Genomic DNA, 21,977 nt, shown 5'->3' on the forward strand with positions numbered 1-21,977 from the left:
GAAGGAACACCTCAGGTGGATCGTTATTTCCAAGCTTTCGCTGTCAGTTGTGAATGACCAGAAGTTCTGTTTTATCAAGGACTGAGAATCAATCAGTCTCTCTCAGATAAATTCAAGCTAAGCAAGCTCAAGGGACAGATGTACAAAATTGGAATTAAAATATATTCATTTATAATTAAAGAAACCTCTTTCAAGTAGACTAAATGTCTACATTTCATAGTTAGCATGGTCTCGCCCTGTGGAACAGCTACGTCGGTAGTCAAATTAAAATCTGAAGATGGCTGGATTATTACAGTATCAGAACACCAGGAAAGAGACCATCTAGCAGTGTCTTCAGCAAAGATAATTAGAGGTTTTCTCTCCTGCTCTGGTGATAGATCTTCCCTGGGGGGCAAATATTCATATTTTTGAGGGAGAATATTCTTTCCATGGATAATAACATGGCAGAATGACCAAATAGCCTCTCAGAAATTTCTTTCATTCTGTATATACTCTTTTGCTCACATATTTGATTTTTTAAGGTTAATACAATAAGTTTGACTGCAATATATTTTTAATTGAATGAGACTTCATTTTATAGTAACCTTTTTATTGCCAAAGTTGAAATATCACTAGAAATAGAAGATCCGGTGTTTTAAGTGATAATGGTGAAAATCACAGTGAGACAAAAATCTCTGGACCGGGCTTCCCTGGTGGCGCAGTGGTTGAGAGTCCGCCTGCCGAGGCAGGGGACACGGGTTCGTGCCCCGGTCCGGGAAGATCCCACATGCCGCGGAGCGGCTGGCCCCGTGAGCCATGGTCGTTGAGCCTGTGCGTCCGGAGCCTGTGCTCCACAACGGGAGAGGCCACAGCAGTGAGAGGCCCACGTACCGCAAAAAAAAAAAAAAAAAAAAAAAAAAATCTCTGGACCATCTCTTGTTTTATAGGTGGGATTATATATAGTTTAGTTTGTTTTTAATTTATATACAAACTTACTTTAACAGCTTGGGTTTATATTCTCTAGCAATATATAAATTTTGATTAACTATTAAAGGAAGGAAAATATACTTTAAAAACCAGATCAGAGAACAGTAAGTTTATATTATCTTAAAAATTTTTTTGCTCACATGAATGTCTCACTTGAAAGAATAGGCAGAAGTCTTCATAAAGAAGGCTGTAGATATCCCTACAGATAGAACCAGTACTTTCCTTTGAAAACTGGTCTTCCTCTGCTCCAGGATATAAAGCATGAATGATTAAGCCCCCAAAGTTCTACAGACATAGAGTATGAAAGTATCGCTTTACTTTTAGAATATTTCCATATATATATATATATATATATATATATATATATATATATATATATATATATATATATGGCAGTTCAATGACATAAGCTAAACATTCCCCACAAAATAAGCAAGCTTAATAAATAGTTTCCCTGTGAGTATACCTGGAAAAATATCTGTCGTGAAATATGTTCCTCAATTATATTCGATACTCTAAACTAATTTAATTTTAGAAGACATCTCCCAAAAATGATATTTTAAATGAGGTTGACCTTGAGCCATTCTTTCTGAAGTTAGAAAACAGGCCAAATTATCTATTGAACTGGCTCCCATGTTTGACAACCAGTGTAAACAATAGTAACCTATTTCTATTTTCTAAGAGGTGGAGAGAAAAAGGTCAGAGGGTTGAGATTCGGGAAGGATGTGGAGGGAGAAGAGGCATCCACCCAAATCATATGCAGGAGGTTTCAGGCTTTTAAGAACCTGTTAAAAGGAAGAGGATCCAGAGCAAAATTCTATTCTCAGGACATGAAATAATCATCTAGTCTGTCAAGGCTTTTTGACAAAGCTTGACTTTGAATTCATTTAGGAGGAATCTAACCCAAAGAGGTAACAAAGACAAACTAATTGCCTGGGAGTAATCGTCCATGAAAAAACAATGCTTACATTTTCATAATGGCAAAGAAACTTATATAGGAGATTTACTTAATTTGATTAATTTTGTTTAACTGAACTAAATTAAGTAGACGTTTCTGGGCAAAATACCAAAGGATTGCCAGACTAAAATACACAAGATATTTAGTCTTCAATTATTACCTCTCATGTAAACAGAAATTCCCTTGTAATAGACACTTTTCTCATCTTGAACATAAGGAAACGGATGTACAATTATTATTGATAGGAAATTACTTTTTATCCTGGCACAGAGGAAGTAAATTTTTTAACAAATAGGAAAACTGAATATTGGTTAAATTAGGTACCATTTTTTATTTTATTTTATTTATTTATTTTTAACATCTTTATTGGGGTATAATTGCTTTACAATGGTGTGTTAGTTTCTGCTGTATAACAAAGTGAATCAGTTATACATATACATATGTTCCCATATCTCTTCCCTCTTGCGTCTCCCTCCCTCCTACCCTCCCTATCCCACCCCTCCAGGCGGTCACAAAGCACCGAGCTGATCTCCCTGTGCTACGTGGCTGCTTCCCACTAGCTATCTATTTTACGTTTGGTAGTGTATATATGTCCATGCCACTCTTTCACTTTGTCACAGCTTACCCTTCCCCCTCCCCATGTCCTCACGTCCATTCTCTAGTAGGTCTGTGTCCTTATTCCTGTCTTACCCCTAGGTTCTTCATGACATTTTTTTTCTTAATTTCCGTATATATGTGTTAGCATACGGTATTTGTCTTTCTCTTTCTGACTTACTTCACTCTGTATGACAGACTCTAGGTCTATCCACCTCATTACAAATAGCTCAATTTCGTTTCTTTTTATGGCTGAGTAATATTCCATTGTATATATGTGCCACATCTTCTTTATCCATTCATCTGATGATGGGCACTTAGCTTGTTTCCATCTCCAGGCTATTGTAAATAGAGCTGCAATGAACATTTTGGTACATGACTCTTTTTGAATTATGGTTTTCTCAGGGTATATGCCCAGTAGTGGGATTGCTGGGTCATATGGTAGCTCTATTTGTAGTTTTTGAAGGAACCTCCATACTGTTCTCCATAGTGGCTGAACCAATTCACATTCCCACCAGCAGTGCAAGAGTGTTCCCTTTTCTCCACACCCTCTCCAGCGTTTATTGTTTCTAGATTTTTTGATGATGGCCATTCTGACTGGTGTGAGATGATATCTCATTGTAGTTTTGATTTGCATTTCTCTAATGATTAATGATGTTGAGCATCCTTTCATGTGTTTGTTGGTAGTCTCTATATCTTCTTTGGAGAAATGTCTATTTTTTTAGCCACCTGCTGGGCTTACATATATTACTATGGCCCTTCACAGTGGGGTCACATTCACTAAACAAGGAAAGAACAAATCTACAGCTTGCTATAACCCATTTATAGGAAATTACAGGAGAACTTCTCTCTTAAGGCATGTGAGGTGGAGTTTCACAAGCTCTTCATGCCACAGCATGTCATGAACAGAATCTTTAAATTGTTTCCTGTTCTTTAAACTATAGCTCACATATTTATTGTCATGAAGATCAAAACTAGCTCTTTTTAAAGAATTTACCCCTCCTCTCCACCCTCCCTCTCCCCTGCCTCCACCAGTAATGTCTAAGAATTTCCCTCGTTACTGCATCACAGGTGCTGGAGACGAATATTTCGGCCCTTCTTCTCTGCTTTCATTCCTTGCCATTGCAGTGCTGGTACTGCTTCTCTGTCTACTGTCATGGGCACCACTGCCTCTATTGATGTCAACTCCTGATGTGCTACTCCTGCTTCCTCCTGAGCACCCCCCTGCCCCTGAGGCTGGAGTTCCTCATTGCCACCCCTAATTGAGCTGCTCAAGGAATTGGCTGCTTGTTGGAATACTAGTGTTTGTCATTGCAGTTGCAAAGCTTTGGAAATTGGATGCTTGGGGAGGTGTGTGGTCTACACCTGCCTTCTTCTGAAAAGGTACAACTCTTCCCTCTAATGACATCACCGCAGTCTCTGAGTCTCTGCCCACATCCCCCTAGTTCCCAAAGAGAAGGAAGCCCAACCGCATGCAACGCCAAAGTTCCCATTGTTCCTGTCCCAGCATAAACTGCTTATCAGGACAGATACAATGGTTGCTTATGATACAATGGTTGCAATTAAAAATTCATAATGTGATGTAGTTACTACATTCTTTTTATGAAGCCTTGGCTATTCGAAGTGCGTGCTCAGAGTTGTTCACATGTGAAGACCCACTGTGGTGTTTTAAGATGGGAGTTAAGTATATTCTGCAATAATTCATAAACATTTTATTTCATGAATTAGCATGTAAATAGAGGGCCTCACAGAACACACTTATGTATATGCTGCCATGGGAGAATGGCACATTGAAAAGTATTTTTTGGTATATTTCAGCAACTTCAATCCCACCTTCATTGGCCCTTTGATCTTGATGTCCAAGAATACAGAGATAATCTTCTCCAAAATGCGAAACTAAGAGTAAATAAATAATGAGTCTATTGAAGTTCAATTAAACAGATAAATAATCAAACAGTGTGTGTTTTGTTAAGAAGTATCCAACTTCTTAGGGAACCATATCAAGAATGCTTTGTTGTTGTAAGCATGTGATAGCAGTCCCCTGGAGGACTGCAGTCAGAGTGGTTAGCCTGGTGCCAGTATTTTTCTTATGCCGTAACTTATGGCATTATATTTGCTTTCATAATTGGAGGGCGGAAAAGCTTTAAGATCTTGAATTTAGGATGTTTTCAAATTTCATATCTTTGGGAATACATAAATTTAAAACCTAAGGAAAGCTCTCTCTTGTTCTAAGAGAATAAACTTACTATTGAGGCATTACTGATTACTGATTACTCTGTAGTTTGATGTTGGCAAAAAATGCAATTGCTAAGTGGCTCAACGTGATCAAATCTAGCTTAGTTGCTTCAATATAAGAATGTAAGAATATATGAAGTTAATTGGTAATGATTTTGAGCCATCTACTGGATTTCTACACCCAGTCACCTGCAGGGCTCACCCATGCACCTGCCAGATGTGACTCCCTCTGCATGGCTACAGAGAAGTTAAAGTTGGGCCATGACAGTAGCTTAAAGATCCAGTTGCTCATCCAGAGCAAACCATGATGAGAATCATTCCTGAAGTATCAATTGAAGTGTGGTTATTCAACATGGACAGGGGAGGAATGGTTTTAATTTTTAGATTGAGCTTCCAAAGGGTGGATATGTGGGGCTATAATAAGTGAAGAATTAGTTCAGTGAGGACTCATCATCATTATGGCCTCAGCCCTACCATTTGATCAAGATATCCTTCAACAAATCTGATCTTCAGAAAGAAGCATCATTTACTGTGATGGAAGGATGAAAGGGAGAGGACATGAAGGGTAGAAGACAGTTTCCTAGTTGGGCGTATGTGATATATCTTTGTGGAATGCCATTTTCCTCTTTCAACCACCTCTCTTGCTTCTCCCCTGCACCCCACTATTTGTAGTGGTAAGAAACTAAGGCTGGACATTCTTTCAGTTTAGCAGACATTCATTATGCCCCTACTGCATGTTATCTCAGATTGAAAATACATAGCAGTGCACTTAATGTTTCAGTTTTGCTTTACTGATACCTGCTCAGTTCTTGGTGAAGAATTCAGGAGCAACAATATTGTTGTGTGTACATTTCTATCTTGAAGCAATTTATTGCTATGACTCTATATATTTTTAGTATTTCTTTTTAAAAAGAGCGAATAGAAGTTAGAAGGAATTTGTAGGAAGGCTGCTTTCCATTTCACATTCTATCCCTTAAAGACACAAAGGCATGAAATCATTATTCTGTGATTTTCTTTAAATATTTTCTCTTTTAGGTTTTTAATTTTTCAGTTTTGATACGTGACACTTAGTCCCAACATGATTGTGAATATGTCGCATGACAACAAGAAGTTTGCTTATTTATTCATTTACGTATGTTAAATAGATCAAAAAATGAAGCTTGAATGACTTTATGGAAATTTCTAGGCCATGTATGAGTGTGTATGTGGAAGTAGGATAGGGAAAGCCTCATATCCTTTTCAAGGGCCTAAAAGTTTAGATTCTTTGTCGTTCTTTATGTTAAAAAAACATATTTTGTTTATTTCTTTGAAGCAAACTTGTATTGCTATGCTTAACTTATACATGCCTCATTACCTTAGCAGCACCTTATAAATTATAACAAACTATGAGAAGCGAGACCTACAGCCTGACCTGACCTCAGTAGAAGATAATAACTATGGAACCCTTTGTATGGTTCCCACAGTTTGATTACACAACAGTGGGATGGTAGTCACTTTGGATTAAAAAATTTTTTCAAGTTAAACTCCCCCATTACAGAACTAATTGCAAAAATATTTTAAGTTGGTAATCTAGACAATTACACAACTTCTTAGCTTTCATTTGTAGTCGTGGCCTTGGCAAATTTACAAGATAAACAGAAAAACGTTAAAATTTTGGCAATAACACGCTTATTAAAACTTACTTTTCCTTAACAGTAATATGCTGGGCCTCAATTTTCATTTATTCTTTGTCTTCAAAAAACTAGCACACAAAGACCTCATAAAGTGATAAGAACAAGGCAAAAAAAAAAGGTATAACTAATGGATAAGATTCTTAGCACATCCAATTTCCTCTCACTGCCTCTCTGCACTAGCCATCTGAGTACAAGAGTTGCTATATTTAATAATCACAGTTTGGGAAAGATGATGGTGGTTGTGCTGTCATTCTTTTAAAATCTTGAACCCATGAGTCATTCAAAAATTAAAGGATAATTTGAATACTGGAGGGAATTTAGGTAGTTGGGAAATGGATGATATTAAGCAGATTGATGAGGGGAAGTACATCATTTAAGTCATTGACTGAGATCATTTTAACTTTCTAAACTGAAAGCTGTATAGAAGAGCTCTGTACTTATCCACTCAGAAAGGTAACGTTGACATGAATACACCTAAAACAACCCACAGGGAACTAAACAGTAACTACATAAAAGCCTTAGTTAGCACGTCCTTTTTACAGTAGTACATTTTTGTAAACTTTTTATTTTATATTGGAATATAGCTGATTAACAATGTTGTGTTAGTTTCAGGAGTACAACAGAATGATTCAGTTATACATATACATGTATCTCTTCTTTATCAAATTCTTTTCCCACTTAAGTTGTTACACAATATTGAGCAGAGTTTCCTGTGCTATACAGTAGGTCCTAATTTATTATCCATTTTAAATATAGAAGTGTGTACATGTCAATCCCAAACTCCCAATCTATCCCTTCCCCCCACCCTTCTCCCCTGGTAATCATAAGTTTGTTCGCTAAGTCTTTGAGTCTGTTTCTGTAGTACTGTACAGTTCCTGGTGTTACTGGGAAACTATTTCGTTTTAAAAATAAGGAACTAGAGTTCATTCTACCCTACTGGCCCCAGTCAGTAAATTAATTGAGCTATCAACTGCTGGACTCCGTTCCAAGCTAAACTATATTTAAAAATTAAAACATAATAAAAGAAGAGAAAGAAAATTGCCATTCTCACACTTCCAGAGCATATTAGAAAAGTATATTCCTCCATGATTCTCCAAATACTGTACTTCTTTGTGTATTATTTTGTGACAAGTAGTTCAGTTTGCATTGGTCAGTTGGTGTTTAATGGGCACTGATGCCCCTTGTGGCACATTACTGTTTAGGGGTTGGAAGACCTAATTCAAAAGCCTCATCCACACTTCTCCTGAAATTACACTAAAATATTGTTACTGAAAACTGAGTCACCATAGAAATACACAAATATCAGAGAGAAGGAGAAAGGGAGAGAGAAATAGAGGATTTAGAAACAAGACGATAAAGGCTATAATGTTGAGCCCACAGGCTATGTTTCCTAGGGAAGGGTAATGTTGCTGAAGAACTGAATTTATGGAAAAAGGCACAGTATTTCCCCTACACTCTCTTCCTTCTTTCTTGTAGGTTAAATACAAAGATAGATAAAAGACAGTCTATCTGAATTTTTGTTTGTTTTTTCTTTTGGTCTGTTTTGGTCAAACATGACAAATCCCTGCTTTTCTAAGCAGTATTCTATAGATTCTCCAACTTAAGTAGCAAGTACACAGTAGACACATGGAAATAAAGAAAGACAAATAATCCTCCGCAGTGACCAAGGAGTTCTCATGTCAAAGCATTAAAAAAATACATTCCCGAATAACATACTAGTCCCCCCTGCCATTGTTCATAGCTCAAATGAGACACTGGCCTAACACTATCCTAAACTAGTTAAGCCTTCAGACTCCCCAAGTTGGACATCTTGATAATAGTGCAATAAACCAGAAGCCTAAGTAGAAGCTGGAGATGGCAATTCTACCCCTTCGAACAGATCGTCGTGAAGGGCCCACACGGCATTGCTTAAGTCAGTGGTTCTCAAAGTGTGATCTCTGGGCTGAGAGTATCAGTATCGGTTGGAACTTGTTAGACATGCAAATTCTCATGTCCCACCCCAGCTCTACTGAACCAGAACCTCTGAGTTTTAACAAGCCTCCATGTGGTTTTGATGCAGGTTCAAGTGTGAGAACCACTGGCCTGAATCACGCAAGGTTGATAATAAATGACTTGTTATTATACAAAAGACGACTGTGCTTATGTGCTCAAAAACTGCCTTTGAATACAGTCTCAAAAGAGAAATGTTTTAAATGACATGAGCAATAAGGAAATTGAGGGCTAGGTGGTAGAGATTTAGTCTGATGTACAAATGTCAAAGAGAGGTCCTCAGAGGAGAAATGGGAGAAATTAGATGGCAATGGAGAACACTAACAGGGAGAAATGAAAAAAAAGAAATAAGGTAAAAATGAGTATTGATTTTCCTTCCTTCCTGATTAAATCCTTCAAGTGGAGAGTTTACCTGTGCCTGTGGACACTCTACAGTTGGGAGACCTCACCTGAGACACATTTGAGGGTTTGCCTTTCTGCCTCTGAGGTGCTTTGTGTGTTATGTGGCCGGGCTAGCTAGTCCTACTACGGGTTAAGGCCTTGAAAAGATTTTCAGAAGACATAAGCCATGTGCCCCAAATGAAAGGCAAGTGTATTCCATAGGCTTACTGGCCAGACCAAGCTGAATTGAGCACACCGGTTGCAAGTGAGGTGAAAAAGCTTTTGAACACGGTGGCCCCTAAGGAATAGTCATGGCCTATATGCAAGCCACAAAGTGCTGAATAAGTGTGTTTGATAGTATTCTCTTAATTAAACACTTTAACATGAAGCCAGGGTGAATAAGTGCCCCAAATATACAGTATTTCTGGAAGAAGTTGTAAAAGAGAATACATGAACTTCACAAAATTATCCGAAAATCATCGCGTGTAGAAAATTTATATAAAATATATAGGTGGTTAAAAATTTCGTAAAAATAAAAATAGTGTGACTACCTCAACATATACAATAGTTATTTGAACGTATGTGCTTTGGTATGTTCGTTGCATAGTTACTCCAATTCTTTACCTCCCTCTACAGGTTCTCTACTTCGCAGACTCTTTTTTTCTGACAAATGAGCTTTTGTGCACTGATTTCTTTTTTGAAAAATTCTCCTTTTACTAGAAAAGGAGAGAAGACTTCTGAAAATTAATGAGGTCCTGATTAAGAAAAATTTAAAAAAATGAAAACATCAACAAAATAAAACAGGAATCAAAAACTATGTGATGGATTTCCAATGCCCAAAGGTTAAAACGTTGCAGGTTTAAGAAAAACGTGCAAAAAAGATTACGCTAAGATTGGTACTTGGTTAATGAACTGTGAAGACTCCCTTAGCAGAGACAATTGACGAAGTAATGGTGTTAAAAGTGTTCCTAGGGCTTCCCTGGTGGCGCAGTGGTTGAGAGTCCGCCTGCCGATGCAGGCGTGCCCCGGTCCGGGAAGATCCCACTTGCCGCGGAGCGGCTGGGCCCGTGAGCCATGGCCGCTGAGCCTGTGCGTCCAGAGCCTGTGCTCCGCAACGGGAGAGGCCACAACAGTGAGAGGCCCGCGTACCGCAAAACAAAAAACAAAAACCGAAACAAAAGTGTTCCTAGAGGCCTGACAGGTGGGCTTCAAGCAGTGGTTAATTGCCAGGCTCCAGAGAGAAGTAAAACAGGCAGCTCAAGTGGCTGCTAGAAAGAAGAACAGTTGGCTTCTTGCCTTCAGAAAATGTGAAGTTGGCAAAAACCCCCACGAAAACAAAAACAAAAATATTTCACCTTTCCCTTGGAATTGTGTTGTACAGAAAGTCACTATCTTAGATATACAGGTCAGAATCTTTATACATCATAATAAAATCAGGACCTGGTAATGCATCAGAAGACCTTTGACTCCAACTCTTTATCAACCTCTTAGTGGTGGTTGTGGTCTGCTGTCTAATCCAAGGCCCACTCCCAGATACATATGTACCTTCCTGTGCTAAGACATACAAGACCCAACGAGCCTCAAGTCCTGAAGTCACTCAGTCAGTGGAGATTTACTGAGTGTCTAATGTGAGTTAGGCACTGGGCTAGGTCATGAGGGATCACAAATGAACACCAATATGTACTACAAATCTGGAAGAGACAATGACTGTCTTCGCTGGAGCTTGAGGATATAATGGTAACCAGGAAGGTTTCATGGAGGAAAGGAAGTATGTGGTGAGTCTCGAAGGATAGGTTTTCTTTGGGCAGAAGGGCAAACATTGGTAAAGTGGGGCAGTTTGGGGAGGAGCTTCCTACCTAAATTTCTCACACTGAATCCCATATAAATAGGATGATTATGCACCTTGGTTTGCCTAGGACAATCCAAGATTATCTCTATCCTAATGAGGTTATAATTGTGTCCTTTCATCTCAAAAGGGCTTTATTTGAACAGGAAACTTTATGGTCACTTTTTCTGTCAAATATCAGACCCCTTTTTGAGAGTGACACTCCTTTACACCAAAGTGTAAATGAGGACATAACGATCAACTGCTTACTGATAAATGTAACAATCAAATGCACGTACAAAGCACGTTTTTATTTATTTTTAATTTTTTTTATTGGAGTACAATTGCTTTACAATGTTGTATTAGTTTCTGCTGTAGAACAAAGTGAATCAGCTATACGTATACATATATCCCCATATCCCCTCCCTCTTGCGTCTCCCTCCCTCCCCCCCCACCCCACCCGGCTAAGTCATCACAGAGCACTGAGCTGAGCTCCCTGTGCTATGCAGCAGCTTCCCACTAGCTAGCTATTTTACACATGGTAGTGTATATATGTCAATGCTACTCTCTCAGTTTGTCCCACTCTCCCCTCCCCCACTGTGTCCACAAGTCCGTTCTCTATGTCTGCGTCTCTTTTCCTGCCCTGCAAATAAGCCCATCAGTACTATTTTTCTAGATTCCATATACATGCGTTAATATACGATATTTGTTTTTCTCTTTCTGACTTACTTCACTCTGTATGACAGTCTCTAGATCTATCCACGTCTCTACAAATGACCCAATTTCTTTCCTTTTTATGGCTGAGTAATATTCCATTGTATATATATATACCACATCTTCTTTATCCATTCATCTGTAGATGGGCATTTAGGGTGCTTCCATGTCCTGCCTATTGTAAACAGTGCTGCAATGAACATTGGGGTACATGTATCTTTTTGAATTATGTTTTTCTCAGGGTATATGCCCAGTAGTGGGATTGCTGGATCATATGGTAACTCTATTTTTAGTTTTTGAAGGAACCTCCGTACTGTTCTCCATAGTGGCTGTATCAATTTACATTCCCACCAACAGTGCAAGAGGGTTCCCTTTTCTCCCCACCCTCTCCAGCATTTATTGTTTGTAGATTTTTAATGATGGCCATTCTGATTGATGTGAGGTGATACCTTATTGTGGTTTTGATTTGCATTCCTCTAATAATTGGTGATGTTGAGCATCTTTTCATGTGTTTGTTGGCACAAAGCAGGTTTTTAGCCTCCCATTCACATGGCAGAGGAAGTGACCTAGAACTAAATATGTGTGTGTGCGTGCACTTACATGTTACATGTTGATGAGTACACATATCATGTCTTGCGGTGTTCAGTGTGATGAAAACAGTGAAAGAACCTGAAGAGGACACAGAATGACAGCTAAGGGAATGAGTGCTATTTTATATATGGTGGTCAGGGAAGGCCTTGCTCAAAAGGTACAGTTTAACAAGAAACCTGGAAGACAGGGGAATGTCTAGGGGAGTCACTGTGAGTAAAGTCACTGTGAGTAAATCTGGGTGTACTTTTGAGAGATACGGGGATCCACTGGAGCACTTCTGAGCAGTGGGATGGCAAACTCTGACATGGATTTCAGAGGACGCACTGTAGCTGACTAAAGTGAGAGGGGGATGGGAACGCTTAGAATGCACAAGCATTTTGATTGTTTATTCACTCGGAAGTTCAGCTTAGAATCATTCTTCATTATTTTCTTTGATGGCATTGTTTTATTTCAATATACTCTTCATTAAAAAAGTGTTTGCTAATTCTAGTATAACTTATGTCCTGCCTCTCCAGGGGCATTAACTAGCAATAGAACTTTTATATTTTCACATTCTAGCATCAGGGTGTCTGCACATAATAAGCTCTACCATGTCCTCATGGTAAGGAATTAAAAGACATTAGATTATTAACTTAAGAAAATAAAAATGGGTCATCATTTCATGCACCCTCCCTCCATCCCTTTCAGAATAAACATTTCTGCTTCAAATTCTTACCCTTGAGTTTTCAATCTCTCTCACTTTCTATACCTTTTCTATATCCAGGGAAACCCATTGAGAACCTATCTCATTAGACTGCCCTGTATTCCAAAACTTGTTTCACCTCCCATTACAGTGTGTCTCCTTTATGGCCTGACAAGACTGAGAAGGTCTGTGATATTATCCTTGCAAGCTAACAAGTTAGCCTGCCTCAGTTTCATGGATGCTGATAGAAAATATGAGACTACCGGGTCAGACAAAAAGACTTTATTACAGCACAGGCATAAGTTTAATGGTTACATCAGGTTCTTTTGACCCTCAAGTCACATGGAGATGACACATGGCAGCCTGGGTGGATGCTGTGCACACGGTAGGGTTTTGTTGAGAAACCCCAAGCTGAAGAAACCTCAGTCTTTTCCAACTGGCTGCAAGCAAACTTACCTGACCTTTGCTCCGATGGAATACATCATCTTTATTATACTGGAGAGAAAGCAAGAAAGACACTATCTTCCAAGGCAGTTTACTATACAAACTTCCTTGAAAAGATTGTCCAGAACAAAAGCCAGTCAGTACCTTTAATTTCAAGACATGCAGAAATGTAAGAGACCTGTGGATGATTATTTCTCAACCTGGCCTGAAGAGTCCAGCTAGATGAATGCAGTTAATGATATGGCCAATGTTAGGATGTTAATGGATAATTATTGGTTAGTACCAGGGACACCTATATCTTAGCAAGGGGTTCCTAGACCTCTAATGGAATAGAATAAATCTCTGGTGCTGGGAATCCTGAATGAAAGTGGTAAAGGGAAAGAGAGAAAGAGGTTTTTTCAATGTACTTTGGAAAGATTTAAATGGTCACCTTGTTAGTCAAAAACTGCTAAGAAATTATGCCTTTTACTAAGAAGCTCATTATATGAAAATACCTCATTGATGTCCAGGAAGCAAAAGAGTTTTCCTAATGTTATTCATATTAGATGAATGATTATTATGGCAGTTAACTGGTATATAATGCAATAGCAGTTTTCCTCGAATTGTAAATACTTATATCGCACATTTTTAATGAAAATCACTTCCTAGTATATATTTATTTGAAAATGCTTAAATATTGGCTCTGTGTTGCTTACCTGCTGTAGTGTGTTTCATTTTACTTAATATTTACAAATAGTTCTTGTCTGACACACACATTTTTCTAGTTTATTTGTAAGTAACTCATTTTCATGTAATGGTTGTTTTAAAGAAAATCAAAGCTCAGTGGCAATAATTTATTGCTCTTAAAAAATCACTGGAATACAAGATGCTATTCACAAGCTGATTGAGGTAAGTTCTGAGATATTCTCATTATACTGTGATTTTAAACAGGTGGTGCACATCAGTAACTAGATATCAAAGAGGTTGAAAGGAGTCTCTTAGGATTCCATTTATGGAGACTGGTTGGTATCACCATATTCTCTAAGCAATGACCTACCAAAAAAGCAAAATTTGGAACTATTCTGTTATTTAAAGTGTCAAGTTTCAAAAATTATCATTAATTAACACTTTTTTACTTCACTCTTCTGTCATATGCCATAAACTCTCAAAAATGCACATCAAGACATTAAAATGAAGAAAAAATTAAAGTATCATATTATTTATTGTACTGTACACACTTGCCATGTGTTATATTTATAAATAAAATTTTAATGCAGTATCTCATTTGATCTTTCAAATAAACCTGAAAAATTATCTAGATAATCAAAAAATTATCTATTTATGATTAAGGAAACTCACACTCAGAAAGTTGCTGTTTCTTTCTCAAGAAAAAATGCAAGTAGTTAGTCAGAGAGCTTGGATCCAAACCTTTGCTTTTCTATATGATCAAGCTTGATAAGCTAACCATCCTTCTAATTTATAAGGTCACAAAAAAGGAAGCCAGGACTTATATTGCCCTACATTTCCTGGGATCTATTTGATAATCCTTACTTTCAAATCCCTGGTTTTCTCTTTCCTGTTAACAGGCAAAAAATGTAGGCATGCATTTGCATTAAGATATAAAAAGAGAAGAGAGAGGAGTTTTCTTTTCTTTCTTTTCTTCATTAAAATTCAGAGCAGAGCCTGGCACCTCAGATTAAAGATAGTCATCTCCTGTCAAGGTTAATTGGATACTCTGTATCTGGTTCTCAAAATACATCAATTAGAAACAATTAAGACAGCATTAACAGAGATTAGAAATAGTTACATATTTGGGGACAGTTCTATGTAAAAACGTCCTTTTAATTCCACAACAATGAAAGATAGATGGATATGTAATTGAGTGCAGTGGCACATCCAAGTTCAAAAAACCCATATGGATCTTAGATGGCTGGCAGAGTTAGAGGGCTTCTATTTTTAATATGAAGTAGTAAGAATAATGAGTTTTATGCCAAAAGAGGCTGGTCTATTATCAATGAAAACAAAACCACACAGACTTTGTCGTCATGAGGCCATATGGAGATAATAATACTGGTAGTTAAACCTCCGCTGAAGGAGGTCAGTATAATCGTTCACTCCCTCTTTAACACAGGAATGGAAAGGAGCAATAAAATTGTTTACAACCAAGGAGAGAATTAAAGCTTCTCTTAGCCAAACTTCAGAGGTTCTTTCAACTGGGACACCTCACATCACTTCAGGTGGATTGCAATAGCCCACGCATGTGACTGGAAATCCCATTTCTTAGTTATCTCTTAGGACTAGACAATACACAGTGTTCACAGAGGTCTAAATTTGTTTTTCTCCATGATGAGAGAGAGAGAGAAGGAGAGACAAAGATGGAGAGACAGAGAAAAAGAGACACAGATAAACAGAGAGATAGACAGCTGGGGAGGGCAGGGGCCTTCTCTCATTAACACATTAAAGTAGATGAGCTGACACAGTAAAAGTCAAAATGATCTGTGATGGGGAGAGTGTGGCATTCAGAATTGAGATTTATGATGACCACACTTCATTTCATAGCATGTTCTCATCACTGGTCCATACACCATTCCTCAATTTATTTTATTTTCTCTCTCTTATTACCAAGCCCTCCTCTCTGTACCTGTAAGAAACCATCTAAAAGCTGGAAATTTCCTTAAGTATGCATATATCTTTATATAATAAGTAGCACTGTTTTGTTTTGAATGGTATTATACTACAAATCTCATTCTTTCCTTTTTCACTTATAACTAGAAATCTAATCATGCTGTTGTATGCACACTCAGTGTGTTGTTGATGTGTTGATTCTAACTACGGCAAAGCATACTATAGAATAGTGACTACATTTTACTTATCCCTTCGTCATGTGAAAGACACCTAGTTTGCCTCAACACCACCCCAAACATGAGCATTCTTGTTTATGTTCCTTACAACCTGTATGTGAATGAATTCGTTCATATAGCCAGAAGTGCTACCGTAGGGACCTGGATTACACACATTCTTAATTCTGCTAAATATTGCCAGATTGATTTCCAAAAAATCATTTCCCCCCAAAAAAAGAATATGATTTGTATCAGCTCACATTCTTACAAGTTGGGCATGCGAATTCTCTCTCCTAAAGTTCTTTGCCAATTGTCATCGTTCCCCTTCTATTTTTTATGATTCTGATAGGTGTGCACGTTATCTTATTTCAGTTTGAATTTCTCAAATTTACTACTGAGTTTTACAACTAAATACGCTTTTTATGCGTAGGTTTCCCCATTCACAAATTGCCTCTATAATCTTCTTAACTTTTGACCATTTTTCTATTAGATAGCCTTCCTTATTTTTCCTTGTTTTTTGGAGAATTCTGTTATAAAATAAATGTATAAATTCCATTGTGGTTTTGCAAATTGCAAATATCTTTTCCTAAATAATCACCTATTAATTTTGTCTATCCAGTCCTTCACTGACCTGAAAGCCTTCATCTTGATATTAACAAATCAGTTTATTACCGTATGATTTATGCTTTTTGAATCTTTAAAAAAAATCTCTCCCCACTCTTAAGTCATAAAGATACTCTCACAAATTTTCTTTCCCTAGCTTTATACTTTTACTTATTACATTTAAAACTCTTATATATGATACAAGGTAAGGACCTCAACTTCATTTTCTTCATATCTGAGCCAATTTCCCAAACTTTGTTCAATTTTAGTGGTATTCGTTTTACCAACAATCAATTTCCTATATTTATGTAGTTCTCTTTCTGAGATCACTGTTCTGCTCTGCTTTTCTATTTTTCTGTTCTTGCCTCAATCCATTCTGTGTTATTGTCATAGATTTTTGAGTACGTTATTTTATCTGGTTGGGCAATTCCTCATTCTTTGCTTTCTTTTTGTTAGTTGACTTATGTATTTGTTGTACATTATTCTTTCATATAAATTTTAGAATATGTTTGTCTAAATTATCTAGTTGGGATTTTGATTGAGATTCCTTTAGAGTTTTGAGTGAGAGTGGATATCCCTATATTAAGTGTGCTCATCAATAATAATGATACGCGTCTCTAGGTATTCTGATTTTAGGTCCTGTAGTGGTTTTTCATACTAGTATAAATGTTATCTTGCTTTCATTATATTGACTATTGATTTTTCTCCTTGTATAGAGGAATAATACAACCAAGCCTCATTAAAATCCTGCTTTAGGATGAATCATTTGTCTCCTCTAACATATATTAACACCCATGTTGCCTTAGAGTACATAATTCTCAGAAAATATTTTACTATACTGAAGTATTATATTGATTATCTTTACTTTTGTCTGTGTGAAGGAAGGATTAGAGAGGTAAAATTATTTAGAAGAGCAAACTAGTTTACTTATGAAGAAGTTTTACCAGGGAGTCCAGGCTTTAGAAGAAGTTGAAACCCAAATTTAAAAGGAAGGAAGGAAGAACAAAGAAAAGGAAGGAAGGAAGAAAGAAAAAATTAAAGAAAAAGATCCCCATAAAATAACGAAGGTTACCTTACAGTTAGCCAACTGGTGGTAGGAAATTAGCAGTTTTCTTCAAATATATATGCTATTTGCAAAGACTTTTCTATATTTTCACATCAGCAATGTGAAAGTCAGGGATAAAATTGTTTATTAAGAAGTCAGTAACTTTCAAGAAAGTCTCAAAGATTAATTTATTCTGGGGACTAGAACTACACAGAGTTAACTGTCTTTTCAGTTTATTTCAGTTTGAAAAGCTTCTTTTTCACCCTATAACTGTGTATGTGATGTGCACACTGACTTATAATAGAGGCAAGGGGCGATATCAGATTTGCTTTCATACAGAAAGGCACAAACTCAATGAATAGACAATCCATCTTAAACAAGTCATTCTTAATTACTGATTTTTCTGAAACCTGACTAGTTCTTTTTTATTTGCAAACTAGCAACAGTTTTATATTTCTCTGATTATAAAATGATGTATTTTTCAGAGCTTTCCTTAAGTACCTTGAAATAGATTACCTGATTTAAGTCAGGTGGACCTCTTCATTGAATCGCTCATGATATAAAGACCTATGATATTTAATTTCTTTGTTCACTTGGTATCCTCTAAGACTTCGTATGAGACCATATTGACATCTGAGAACAGACTGAGAAATTATGCTCAGAGAAAACACAAGTCTATGTTTTGAAATAAATAGCCAGTATCTGTGTCATCCTATATCATCAATCGTTATGTCTGTATAGGTCCTCCCAACTCCAAGGATTTCTCCCATTGATGGTTTGCTTCTCTGGCTAAAATCTTTCCTTATTCATAGACCGAATCAATCTGTACCTCAGGCTGTCCGCTTTCTATGCCTTCTCCACTGGTGAAATAGAATCAATCATGAAACCATAAATTCCCCCCACATTAACCAATGGGATTAACGTGTTGTAGCAAAGCATAGGTCCACCAGTTCAGGAACAATTATTTTTTCTTTATTAGTGAAGTATAGTTGATTTACAGTATCATATGAGTTTCAGGTGTACAGCACAGTGATTCATATATATATATATATATATATATAAACCTTTTCAGATTCTTTTCCCTTATAGGTTATTATCGGGCACAATTATTGACATAGAAACTTATTTGATCTTAAGTCCCAAAGGCAATTGTACGCCTCTACGTAGACTAATAATGTCTTGTTACATTTCTCAACGACTAAATTCAGAGCAGAGGCCAGGTTCTTAACTTTTAACCTGTATAGATTGGTTACAGATATAGATTTAAAGCTGGCAATGCTCAGAAGTCTTCTAATTTTTCTTTCATTTGTGAGAAAGTAAAGCTTTATGTTGTATATATGTTATTTTACTCAACTATACAGTTCTAACAACACTCACTAATTATTCTGTGGCTTTAAAAGATCTCCTCAACTGGGAACCAGTAACTCAATGCAGTTTGAAATATGGGGTAATAATAATGATTTCTGTTAATTGACTTGTGGTACAAGTTTTGAATAACTTTTCCATCTTAACCTCAAAAAAATGTTACCAGAGAGTAGGTTCTTGTCTTGTTGCAGAAAGAATTCAGAGACAAGACAGGGAGGTCAAGAAAGCAAAGTGAGGCTTTATGAAGTGCTAGTATGCTCTCAAGGGGAGAGCAGGTAGACTCTGGTGAGTAGCTGCTCTGAGATTTTTTAGCAAGCTGGTTATATGGGGTGTAGAAATGAAGGGACAGAATATTCATTAGGGAGGTAAGGGTTTGCGGGTCATATTCCCTGATTTTCATCTCAGCTCCATCTTCCTTGGTAGAGGAGGAATTTTTGTCCTTATTTGGTCTTGATCAAAAGTGTCATGGCCCCATGGCATCAGTCCGTGATGGGACCTTCTCATCTGCAAGGCTAATTTTATTGTAATGAGAGCATAATGAGCAAAAGGTTACATTAGGACGCTGGCGATTCCCGCCCTTTCCCACCTTCCTTTGTCTGCTTCCAGGACACTTAGGACCCCCAAATGTGGTTTCCTGGCAATTTGGAGGTTCCTGCTTTTCTTTGTCTGCCCAAGGACCCCCTGCTGTTTACAAGCTGTGTGGTTTCCTGCCATCTGGCCCGTGCCCCCCTTTCTCTGCTCATATTCAGTTATCTGCCTACTCTAACGTTCCCCCTCAAGGAGTCTGCACTCTTAAAAATCTTTTAAGGGGCAAAGTGTTGATGCTCTGTCTTCTGTAACTGCTTCAAGCTGAGCAGGGTTGTTGCCCCTACCTGGGGGTCCAGATCTCCTTGTTGTCTGTCAGAGATAGGGGTCGTGGGGTTGTGTAGAGTGGCAGAGAAGGAGAGTGCGGAGTAGAAGGAAGCAACCTTGCCCAGCGGGTGTTGATGTTTCTCATCTTCAGGTGGGATGGGTTGAAATCTCTGGTGTAGCATCATCTGAAGCTGGAATGTTGTGTTCTAGAGAATAGAAATTTAACTAGGTAGATAAAAATACAAGGACCAAAAAGAAAGAGGAGAAATAGAGTAGCTCTGGAACCTAGAAATGGCAGAAGCCAAGTATATCCTGGAAACCAACCCTTCAGGGTCTCCGTCCATTCTTGCTTCCCTTGATTATATCTGTGGAGCCAGGAAGTCTGTTCATGGATTTTTTTCACATTTACTTCTGCTTCTCCCATGACATTAGTATATGTGCAGTGTGTTTTATTTATGACAGCAAAAATCCCTCCTTAGCTTGCTAGGAGATAGTCTAGGGCTTGGTGGTTGTCAAAGGCCTCCCCTGCCAGGGAAGCTAGGGATTTTTGTAAAAGTGTGAGAATGTCTCCAGTTTTCTTTAGTGCGCTATCCAGGGAAGAGGTTGCCTCATGGTAGGCAAATCCTCCCCAAGGGGCAGCTGCAGCTAGAGTTCCCATAATTCCTCCTAGCACCAGACCAAAGTTCCTTTATTTGTCTCACATGGGTTACAATGAAGACGGTTATTTGGGTTGGGGCCACAGTACCCAAGGTGCAGTTTCCATAAGAAGTGTGTTGTCTGGACGTGAGAGAGCAATGGCTTTGGTCATTGTGAGGTAGTTCTCAGAGGTCCCACATAGCCATAATGATCCAGGTGGTGCTGGTAAAGCAGTATGATTGGTTTGGTTATACAGCTGCAGAAAAGTTCCGTGAGGTGGAATACAGTTGCGGTGGGGTCCCATCTATATTCTGGATTTGGTCTCTGGTTTAGAGTGTCAGGAGGGACGGCCTTCTTAAAGCCAAATCAGGTAAAATTAAATAAGTTGAGTATTTTTCCCAAGTTCATACAGGTAGCATGTGTTTAAGCCAGAACCTGAAACAAAGTTCCTGATTTTAAACAGCGTGATCTTGAACAAGACTTTGGAGATTTTATTGGCCCAAAAAGTATTTAGAATATAAATACTGTGTTAATTGCAGGTCACAATTCTTGACAAAAAGTTGCTATAATTAAATTCTCGAAACTTTTGGGTAGGGGAAAATTAATGATTAACAGGAAAATTTCACATCTTCCAAAATTATAGGTCAGCCTATTATATAGTCTTTTAGAGTTCTGTGGCAGTTTTATGCTCAAGAAATTTTGGAATTTAGTTACCCAAGTTGATATCTAAGATGGAAAGTTGTGTATCAGTTATGATCACGTCACAGATCTGGTTGCCTATTTGTATCTAGTCTTTTATGAAACTTTCATCTATTTCTAATGACAGAAGATAGAACAATACCCACATTTTTAAGCAAATGCTCTAACTGACTTCTTATCATTTCCCCAAACCCTTGGGCCAGAAGAATAAGAGAGTGGGTCTCTGGTGGAGGGCATCTCTCACACTTCCATGCAGTAGTCAGTACACACAGGGGGGGAGGGGATGTAGCAGCTCATCCCAGCAGTCTGTGACTCAATATGATGCTAAATCAGCACCTTCCATTCACCATTTCTGACCCAGCAGGGCTTGCATGGCTGAAAAATGGAAATCATTACAGAGAGCTGTAAAAAAAAAGGAGTCTCAAGATGTCCATTCTTTTATGAGGTGGAAAACAACTGGGATTACCAGCAGTCACTCGGGTGCTACCACCTGCTCATTTAGTTCACATATCCAGCTTAACCAAACAAACCACTCAACTCCGCCAATTCAGAATTTAAACCAACATTTACATCAACATAATAATGGATGAGGGAGGAAACTCCAAATGTTTCTACCAGTTTACTCAATGGGTAATGATCGATTCTAGCAAGTCACAGAATAGGAGGATTAAATCGGAGGAAGCCAGAAGAGGATTCTCCCAGGGTTTCTTCCTTCTCAGGCCTCTACCACTGTACTAACCCGAAAACCACCTAAAGGCAGGTAATGAGTCCTTATATCTATAGTCACCAAACTGCCTCAATCACTGTGTTACTCTCATTGCCTTTACTCTGAAATATGCCGAAGGACATATATTCATGTAAGTTACACATCAACAAAGAAAATCAACATGTAAATTTAAGAACACA

At 37.8% G+C, this 21,977-nt stretch overlaps 1 protein-coding gene across 1 annotated transcript in view; it reads right to left on the reverse strand.

The window, feature by feature from the left end:
- Window positions 1-18,561: 18,561 nt before the first annotated feature.
- LOC307195229 (uncharacterized protein) overlaps window positions 18,562-21,977 on the reverse strand; it is a gene marked incomplete at its 5' end in the record, with an annotated part of 226,553 nt that continues 223,137 nt past the window's right edge. The window contains one exon of the mRNA XM_079939199.1: window positions 18,562-19,942. The remainder of the gene's footprint in view (window positions 19,943-21,977) is intronic.

This window comes from Stenella coeruleoalba, assembly GCF_951394435.1.
Source record: "Stenella coeruleoalba genome assembly, chromosome: 12".
Taxonomy (NCBI): domain Eukaryota; kingdom Metazoa; phylum Chordata; class Mammalia; order Artiodactyla; family Delphinidae; genus Stenella; species Stenella coeruleoalba.